Genomic DNA, 10567 nt, shown 5'->3' with positions numbered 1-10567 from the left:
AGTCCTTAAGTAGCTCTAACCATCTGCGCTGTCTCAGATTAAGCTCCTTTTGAGTAAGCAGATACTTGAGACTCTTATGATCCGTATACAGATGACATTTCTCACCATACAAGTAATGCCTCCAAATCTTCAAAGCGAAGACTATAGCTGCTAACTCCAAATCATGCGTAGGGTAGTTCTTCTCATGTGGTTTAAGCTGTCTAGAAGCATAAGCAACTACCTTGCCCTCCTGCATAAGCACACAACCCAATCCATTATGTGAAGCATCACTATACACATCATACGGTTTACCCGAAACTGGCTGTGTCAACACTGGAGCCTCAGTAAGCATCATCTTAAGCTTCGCAAAACTATTCTGACATTTATCATTCCACTCGAATCTGACATCTTTTTGAAGAAGCCTAGTCAAAGGAGCCGCAATGAGAGAAAATCCCTTGACAAATCTTCTATAATAACTAGCCAATCCTAAGAAACTCCGAATCTCTGTCACATTCTTAGGTGGCTTCCATTCAAGCACTGCCTCTATCTTCTTTGGATCAACTCTAATACCCTCAACAGAAATAATGTGACCCAAGAAAGCAATCTCAGACAACCAGAATTCACACTTACTCAGCTTAGCATACAACTGTCTCTCTCTCAATATCTGAAGTACAATTCTCAAATGGTGATCATGATCCTCTCTAGTCTGAGAATATACCAAGATTTCATCGATGAACACAACCACAAACTAATCTAAATAAGGATGAAAGATCCGATTCATCAAATCCATGAACACTGCAGGAGCGTTAGTCAAACCAAACGGCATTACCAAGAACTCATAGTGACCGTAGCGTGTCCTGAAAGCAGTCTTAGGTACATCTGATGCCTTCACCCTTAGCTGATGATAACCTAATCTCAGATCTATCTTCGAGAATACACTAGCTCCTCTCAACTGATCAAACAAATCATCTATCTGAGGCAATGGATACCGATTCTTCACAGTAACTTTGTTAAGTTGTCTGTAATCAATACACAATCTAAGGGATCCATCCTTCTTCTTTACAAACAATACTGGAGCACCCCACGGAGATACACTAGGACGAATAAACCCCTTATCAAGCAATTCCTGAATCTGTATCTTCAACTCTTTCAACTCAGCAGGCGCCATCCGATATGGAGCAATGGATATCGGTGCAGTACCAGGCATAACCTTAATACCAAATTCAACCTCTCTCTCAGGAGGTAAACCAGGCAACTCCTCTGGAAACACATCCGGAAAATCACATACTGTGGGTATATCATGGACACTAGGAGATTCTGACTCTGGAGCAAGTACACAGGCTAAGTAGGCCTCACAACCATGCTGGATCAATCTTCTAGCAGTAGAAGCAGAAATAACATTAGAGAGGTAATCCGACCTCTCACCCACAACTACAATCTCCTCAACAGATGAAGTCTGGAGTGTAATCCTCTTAAGTCTACAATCAATCATAACTCCATGTCTAGATAACCAATCCATACCCAAGATCACATCAAACTCCCAGAAAGGCAACTCTATTAGATCTCCCAGAAACACATGGCCATAGATTACCAATGGACAATCTCTATACACCCGATTAACTACGACACTATGACCTAAGGGATTAGTAACCTCAATACTATGCTCTAACATATCAGCATGCATATTACCCAATCTACCCACATGCATGCCTAAATATGAATGAGTAGAGCCAGGATCAATCAAAGCATATACAGAAATATCAAAGAGAGAGAATGTACCAATGATAACGTCTAGGGCATCCTGCTCCTCCCTAGTCCGGATATCATACGCTCTAGCAGGTGCTCTGGACTCAAGTTTTTCCACTGTCTCTGAAACTGGCCTCTGACTCCCAGTGCCTCCTGCATCACCACGGCCTCTGCCTCTGCCTCTCGAAACATAAGGAGCCGACTTCCCTACCTGAGGAGCTGCACTAGCCAAAGTCATAGGGCAGTCTCGAAGCAAATGCTCTGTAGACCCACATCGAAAGCATGCCCCAGAAAATCTCCTACAAACCCCGGGATGCTTCTTTCCACACTGAGGACATGGCGGAATATCAATCCATGTAGCACCTCCACCACTAGCAACAGATGTGGTCTGTGGAGCTACTCTGCCATGAGTACCCTGTCCATGTCTCTGAATCGGTCTAGACCAGGTCTGTGATGGACCCCTGTGCCTCTTACTACTAGACTGAGCCCCAGAAGTCTGTCCAGATACCATACCCTAAACCCTCTTTTGTTGACCCTGCTGACTCCGTTGCCTCCTAACCTGCTGCTCATTCCTCACTTCCTCAAGCTCTAAAGCTGCCTTCACTAGGGAAGACAATGATGTATGAGGATGAGCAACTAGATGCATGCGATATTCATCATGCAAGCCTTTCCTGAAGCGCTTGCATCTATCAGACTCAGTAGGAATCATCTCAGTAGCATACCTGCTCAACCGGATGAACTCTCTCTCATATTCAGCCACAGACATTCTGCCCTGTTTTAATGCTAAAAACTCTGCTTTACGTTGGTCAATGTAAAGCTCCCCAATATATTTCTGTCTGAACTCAGAAAGAAAGAAGTCCCAAGTCCTCTGCTCAGCACTAACTGTCCGTGATACAGTATCCCACCACTGGTAAGCTTCCTCTCTCAATAAGGAAGTGGCACAAACCAAACTGTCTACAGGTGAGCACTGCATCTGCTCCAATATCCTCTCCACAGACTGGAGCCAATACTCTGCTGCAGAAGCCACATCATCCTTTCTACCCATAAACTCAACAGCTCCATATTTCCTCAGTTTCTTAATAGGGGGACGAACTGGAACAGGGGCTGGAGCAACTAGAGCCTGGGGAACAGTTCCTGCTGCTTGCCTCAAAGCAGCAACTAACTGCTGAACAAATGTATCCTGATTAGGCCCAGCAGGACCTGCAGCAGCTTGCCCCACCCTCGAGGCGTGCTCTGCATCAGAACCCACAACACCACTAGTGGCATCACCAACAGGAATACCACCAATAGGAGGGACATAACTATCCACCTCCTCATCTGACAGATGTTGAGACATCACTCAACTCCTACAAAGACCAAAAGGTTCGCATCAGAGAGAAGTTCCAAACCAAATCAATATGGCATGTATTTAACTTAAATTACACATACTCTCACTTCAAAATAGATAAATGCCTATATATGCATATAGTCCGAGAACCGCCTAAACCTATGCTCTGATACAACTAAATGTAACACCCGCCGCCCGATCCCAAAAGACCCGACGGTGGATGCCACATTCGGTGCCGGAGGCACCGTCCTAACCTACATATAAATCAAACAATCATATTATGAATTAGAAGTGACTTAGTATTCACAAGTTTAGCAAGTAATAGTATTCTGTTTTGAAAATGATTTGGGAGAATCCTACAGAAAAACTTCAAGAGTTTCCCCTAAAAATAGAAGTTGCCAAACATATGAATACAAAGCACTCCCAAATTCAAACTCCAAACCCCATCAAACTCCAATAACAACACAATAGCACTTCTATAATTTCATAACTCCATAGTTCCTCAATAACATTATAATATTCATCACTTCAATACATTCATTTAAATATATCAACTTCTAATGTTCTAACCATTAAATAAGTCCAAGTTTATCTCCCAATATATATACACCAAAATAATTTACAATAACATGCTTAAGTTATAAATGAAATAATACAGTCTCCAAAAATGTAATCGTTATACATGCCAAAATTTTTAGTTACATAAAATACTAATCAACTACCAAAAGATCTCTTCAACTCTGATGCTACTCTTCAGGTCTTTAAGCAGCAAGCACAATCTCCAACCTGCGCGTGATAAAATCAACGCGCTGAGTATAAAACTCAGTGGTGCTCATAAAACACAACAAACCAATGTTGTGATGACAACATACTTAAAAACAATCATTTATATACATAAAATCTTTAAATTTGAACATGCAGTACATATGCACACCAACACATCATGCTTTAGAAATTCATTTGATATCATAAATAAGTTGTGGTAAATTAAGAGTTATTAACATAATGTGATCTCATTTATTTCACTTCCTTAAAAATATTGTATAACGGCTCACATACACTTAGGAGAAAAAGAAGCAGATAAGTTTTCATAGCTTATTCATAATGGCCTTAGGTCGCCAACCTTTTCATAACATATAGAGCGCGTCCGCCCTAACATAAGACACCCACGTGCCTAGCATATGATCATAGCTTCTTATCATAATGGCATCAAATGCCGAGCATGCTCATCATACATAATAAAATCAAATCATGCATCAAATTCACACCAAGTATATTAGAGCCCAAAAACATTTCTCATAAAATTCATTTTCTTTAGTCTTCTCATAATAAAAACTTAATTTAAACTTAAGTAATTCATAAAAATTCTCATACTTAAACAAAATGACTTAACATAGAAAATTTCCAGCATAAAAATAACATGGACCTTTGCTGTGTTTTTAAAACATAACCGGAGCTATGGGTCTCCAAATTAAATGAAATTAGAGTTGTTAGAAAGCTAAGACAAAATCCAACAAATGTTATGAAGGGATCACAGCCCAGATCAATATGGAAGATAACAAAACAAAGCTAGGAACACAGACTGACAGACCAGACCTGATTCAGCAGAACCAAGTCCATTGTTTCTTGAATTCCTACTAAACCCCACACTCAAATTAAACCAATCCAGAACGAGAGAATTATCAAGACACAGGGCAACAACTTTTATGAAGAACTCAGAACCTAATCTTGTCATTATAGTGGTCGAAATGGGCACTGAAGTCAGTGATGCATGTGGCCCGACACAAACAGAGTCAGTTTGGGTGTTTTAGCCATAAGTTGAGTTATATATCTCCAAATTGGACACAAGAGGATGGGTTGGAAAGCTAAGCGATAGACCTACAACTTTTATGAAGGACTCAGACACAAATGGAAACTAGAAAGGACCGAAAAATGGTCCTAAATCTCACTCAAAATCTCGTTTTTCCCAAATTCAGTTTACTTGAGCCATGAAAGGAACATGAACCACAAAGATACAAGGTAGAAATGTCTACCACAACATAAATACTCATCAAACATCATCCAAGAGCATGTAATGGCAACCAAAATTCAACAAACCAATCATTTCATACAAAATCTCAAAATATACACATAATAGCATAAAGGCACAAAATCAAAATTTGAGTAAGGTAAGTGTGTTTATGAACACTAACCTTCAAAACAAGCTTTAACAAGCTTTAATCAAAGCTTCTCAAGCTTTGGTCTTGCCTTTATCCTTATTAGAAGGCTCTCCACCCTCTACATGGAAGAAACTCAAAATCAAACAAAGAAAACAAAGAAAAGAAGTAATTGGAGCATGGTTAAGCATGTATATGCTAAAAGACAACTCTAAATCCAAAAATAATTCACTTATCATAAAATCACTTACTTGACCCAAGTAGGAAAATCACCAAATTCCTTGAAATTAGTCACCAAAGATTACTTCTCTAGCTTCACTCTCTAAGATTTATGCCTTAAATCAAGTTGGATGGGTGTTTACTAAGTAGGAATTGAATAAAATGAAGAAGAAGAAGAAGAAGAAGAAGGAGAAGAAGGAAACGTGTATGGAGAAGAAGAAGGCAAAAGTTGGTGCTCAATAATTGATAGTTGCTTTATTAAAGCAACTAAGGGGGTATTTTGGTGTTTTCTCCAAATTAGAGGGTATTTTGGTCTTCTCTCCAAATATTCTCCAATTAAATTCCTTCAAAATATTATTTATCTCCACAAAAGTCTCTAATTTATTCCATAAAAATAATTCCTCAATTTTCCTCCATAAAAAAAAATAATTGCTCAAATTTCCTTACTTAATATAACACCATAATTCACTATTCACTAAGTATCTAAATTTTCCAAAAATATTCCTTACTTACTTTCTACCCATAAAAACCATGCATACATGCTCCAAAAATGTTAAATAAAATATAAAACATAAATAGTAATTTTTCGGACCAAAAATAATACCAACTTCCGGACCGGTGGTACTATTCACAGACTGGTAAACTACTATTAAAACACAGGAAAAAAAATGGGGCGTTACAGTTCTCCCCCCCCCTTAAAGAATTTCGTCCTCGAAATTCACCTAAATTAAACAACTGAGGATGTTGTTGTCTCATAATCTCTTCACTTTCCCAGGTAGCTTCTTCGGTCTTATGGTTTCTCCAAAAAACCTTTACCAATGGAATTCTCTTATTCCTTAGTTCCTTAATTTCCCTAGCAAGTATCCTCACTGGCTCTTCCTCATAAGTTAAATCTGGCTCTATAGTCACAGATTCCACTGATATTACATGTGATGGGTCGAACCGATACCTCCTCAACATAGATACGTGGAAAACATTATGTATCCTATCCAGGTCTGGTGGTAAAGCTAGTCTATAGGCTAATGGACCCACACGCTCAATGATCTCATATGGACCAATGAACCTAGGACTAAGCTTACCCTTTCTTCCAAATCGCAATATCTTTTTCCACGGAGATACCTTAAGGAAAACCTTATCTCCCACTGCATACTCTATATCCTTCCTCTTCAAATCCGCATAAGATTTCTGACAATCTGAAGCTGCTTTCAATCTATCTCTGATAATTCTGACCTTTTCCTCTGTATCCAGAATCAAATCTGGACCTACCATCTTGCCCTCACTCAATTCTGACCAACACAGTGGAGTCCTACATCTCCTACCATATAGCACACGGGTCGATGTGCCCGCCCTCAGGGGTGGGCACGCCCGCCCCCATGGGCAGGCATGCCCGCCCCCCTAGGGCGGGCCAGCCCACCCTCAAGGGCAGTCTAGCCCACCCTCAAGGGCGGGCATGACCGCCCCACTGGGGCGGGCATGCCCGCCCTGGAGGGGCAGCACGACCGCCCCCTCTGGGGCGCGCACGCCCGCCTCCCTTAGGCGGGCACGCCCGCCCTCGAGGGCAGGCACGAGGGCGGGCAGGATCGCCCTCGGGTCTCCTTTTTTCCTATAAAATTGGCCCTGGGGCCTCCGTTTTGAGGCACTCAGTCTGTGTTGACGGACGCTCCTTCTCCCTTACGCTCCTTGCGATTCTTTACTGCTTTTCTGCATTTTTATTTAACTTTATTATTTTCTTGCTTTGCTATTTGGTCATTTAAAATTAAATTAATTAATATTCCCTTAACGAGGAGCTTAACCTGGAGTTAAGAAGTGGCCGTCGATTAAATCAGGTACATGAACTAAAACTCTGCCTATTTAATTTTAGCATGTCATACATTCTTCTCTTCTACTCCTAATAATTCTATAACTGCATAAATGCATTCATGACATCTTTAGGCAAATAAACTGCCTCAATTAAATAAATTTAGGCTAAATGCCCGGTTAATAAATAATTGTGGTATTAAAGCCTAAACCCGACAATATTGGCTCAAAATACCTAGTTAATTAATAGCTATGGTGTAATCACCTTTATTTCGAACAAATCTGGTTTAAGTCCAATTAATCAATAATTGTGGCTAAAAAGCTTTAATTCAAACACGTTTTTCCCGGCAATAAATTGCCTACATTACAATTCGGTTAATCGATTTTCGGCAAATACATTGCCTATAAATTAGATTAACTACTTTCAGCGACAAATCGCTTAAATCAATCTTTTGGCAAAATGCCTTAAAATTAATCAACTTATTTTGGCTAAAAGCCTTAAATCAATCATTTTAGGCGACAATCGCCTAAAAAATCATCTTTTCGCAAACTGATTGCCTAAATCAACCTTTTTGGCTAAAAGCCTTCAAATTAATCAATCTTTTGGCTAAAAGCCTTAAAATCAATCAATTTTTTGGCGACAATCGCCTAAATAATCATCTTTTGGCAAGCAATTGCCTAAATCAATCTTTTTGGCTAAAAACCTTAAATCAACACTTTTGGCAACAAACGCCTAATCAAAACAATCAATTTTCAGGCAAAATGCCTAAACAAAGTGCACAAAGCATACACACACCACCTTTCAATAATAGATTTCAATAAAAAGCAGTTTTACGACGTCCCTTCTGGGGTTTTTGGGATCTCCTTTGGGGCGAAAATAGTTTGGCGACTCCGCTGGGGATTTTGGACCCACTAATCCCCGGTTGTTTTTAATAAATAATTTAGTGGTTGCAATTAGGAATTGACTCTAAAAAGCCTACTTTTCTAAATAAAAATTGATTAGAAAAGCCGATGGAAAATTGTTAATCGTCCGTATGTGCTTAATCGCTTTATTTTCTTTTTTAGGATTTTTGCTTTCATACACATTTCTCTCTTCTCACCACATTCTACCCGTATCACCCTTCGGTAATGGTGTTAAGTTTGACGGTGGATCTAGCCTAAACCTCGCGTTTTAGGTGCATCCATCCAAGAATTAACATTACTACCAACTGCAAGCCTAGTACCTTAAAGGTGCGTCAAAGGAGTAGGCCCAACAAAGCCCAAATCCTGTTTGCGGAACCCAGACTTTGTAAAGCCTAATAAGACTAAAGCCAATGCATGTAGTTAAAAGCCGTAGTTACTTCCCCTAAGGAAATACCCGGTTCTATTTGCTGTTGTTGTGCTGCATTCATTTCCGAGAGTTGAAATCGTCAATCTCAAAACCCCCTGTTGGTTGTCGAGATTAGACCAATTCCTAGGAAACAGATGTCGGAATTTATACCAATGGAATCCGTGTGTGGGAGAAATAAGGTTGGAAGGCATGCATTTCCCTACACCCGTTCCCCTGTATGTTATAAACTGTACATATGTTGTGACATTCATGCACCATGTAACACTTTCCTTTTCAGCCATGCATTAATAAGAGCTAATGTTCGGTATGGACATTTGACCTTGGTCTTGAGACTGGACCTCAAATTCGTTTTGAATAATATTATGCAATCACTTATAGCGAATCAATACCCAAAAGAAAAGGGAGATATAAGGGGGTTGCGATTCCTTTGTATTTTTACGTTTCTCGCATTATCTGAAAATAAGTGAGAGATTACAGAATTTTGTAACAAAATAGAATGACATCCTGCTTGGGGCCATGTGTTCCAAGGAAAAAAGTAAGGATACAACAAAATAAAAAAATAACAAAATAAAATCCCGCTCGGAGATTCTTTCATTCCGAGGCAAAAGTTAGGGATTAGAGAGAAAATAGTTGATCGTAAATACAAAAGGAACGGTCGACGACAGATAATGCCCGAAATGTGTAAATATGAAATAAGTTATTGACGTGTTATTCATACCGAATTTTTGGTCCAGTCATTGAAATCGAGATCTTATTTCCATGCTGGTCTTAGCACATTAGAAATGCATTTCTCATCCTATGTGCTTTCATTTTCTCATGCATACATGCAGGACCTACTTTAATTCAGACATTTTTTGTCAGAATTGATCCTTCCCGGGAAACTGCTTCGAGAGCTTGGAACCGACGTCCTGGTCAGCGTCTAGTCAGAACATCCCCAATCCCCGAGTTTATTCCAGTCAGTTCAATGATCTATTCAAGTTCATCAGATTCAGAGCCCGATTCAGATCCAGTAGAAATGGTAGATGATATAGGGGATGAGCCCGGATTTTCACAAGCTCAGATAAAAACTATTGCTCAGATTGTGGCCGCTGCTCTCGCCCAAGATAGGGCTCAAAACCAAGCTACTCCCGCTTCAAGCAGTCAACCAGCGGTTGAAGAAAGGCAAATTCCAGAACCTGTGTCAGACAACCGGGCTTCTGTGGGAAATACTGTCCCTGTTGAGAATGATGTAATCAAGCAACTTGCGGAGCTGAAAGATAAAATCGAGAAAATGTCTGTAGTGAAGGAAAAGGATCCGGTCACCAATTTTCACATAACTGAGTATGTTTTGCACCCGACCAGCTCCACCTCATTCAAAACATTCAAGCATACTATATTCGAAGGAGACAATGATCCCCGTTCTCATCTATCTGAATTCCTCCGAGTCTCTCAAATGAACCGGTACAATGAGGAAGATGTTTTGCGAGCATTCCCGCAAACATTACATAAGGACTATCGAAGGTGGTACGATGGTCTGGATGAGGAAATTCAGAAGAATTGGATCAAACTACAGACCGCTTTTCTCAAGCATTTCAAGACCGATGAGAGTGACAAGTTCGGTTTGCGTGATTTGGAGGGTTTAAGACAAGGGAAGGATGAAAGTTTTTCTGACTACTACAGGAGATGGAGAACAAAGCTGTATAGGGTTCAGACAAGGCCGAAGGATAAAGAGTTGATCAGAATCTTCAGTAGGAGCTTGTTGCCCTTCTTTAAGGAGAGGATGTTAACCCAGCCTCTCACTGATTTTGCTCTAGTTCAAAGCGCTGGTTTGAACATAGAGGAGCTGTACAAGGAGGAAAAGAAGAAGAATAGAGGGTTTGACAACTACCGGACTTCTTATGGTGACAGAAATGCCGGAAGTAGTAATCAGAACCAATCGGGGAGCAGTAATATAGTGGGGGCAGTTAATGAAAGAGCCAGAAGAGAGTTCACCGATTTAGGAAGACCCTTGAGTACAGTGCTAAGATCATGTAT

The 10567-nt window shown here is 40.1% G+C and overlaps 1 long non-coding RNA gene and 1 pseudogene across 1 annotated transcript; both read right to left on the bottom strand.

Annotated features, from left to right (window-relative positions):
• Positions 1-680: 680 nt before the first annotated feature.
• Positions 681-3061, bottom strand: LOC149494684 (uncharacterized; annotated as a pseudogene).
• Positions 3062-3629: 568 nt separating this feature from the next.
• On the bottom strand, positions 3630-5585 carry LOC149494683 (uncharacterized). Its single transcript, XR_016321882.1, has 3 exons — positions 5460-5585; positions 5245-5329; positions 3630-3838 (listed from the first exon to the last, which is right to left on the bottom strand). It is a non-coding gene; the product is annotated as an uncharacterized LOC149494683 (long non-coding RNA).
• Between the last annotated feature and the right edge of the window lie 4982 nt (positions 5586-10567).

This window comes from Jatropha curcas, chromosome 7 (genome assembly GCF_041381405.1).
Source record: "Jatropha curcas cultivar XTBG-Jc1 chromosome 7, XTBG_Jcur_1.0, whole genome shotgun sequence".
Lineage (NCBI taxonomy): Eukaryota > Viridiplantae > Streptophyta > Magnoliopsida > Malpighiales > Euphorbiaceae > Jatropha > Jatropha curcas.
Note: the sequence above shows the minus strand (reverse complement) of the source record. Positions and strands in the feature narration are given on the sequence as shown.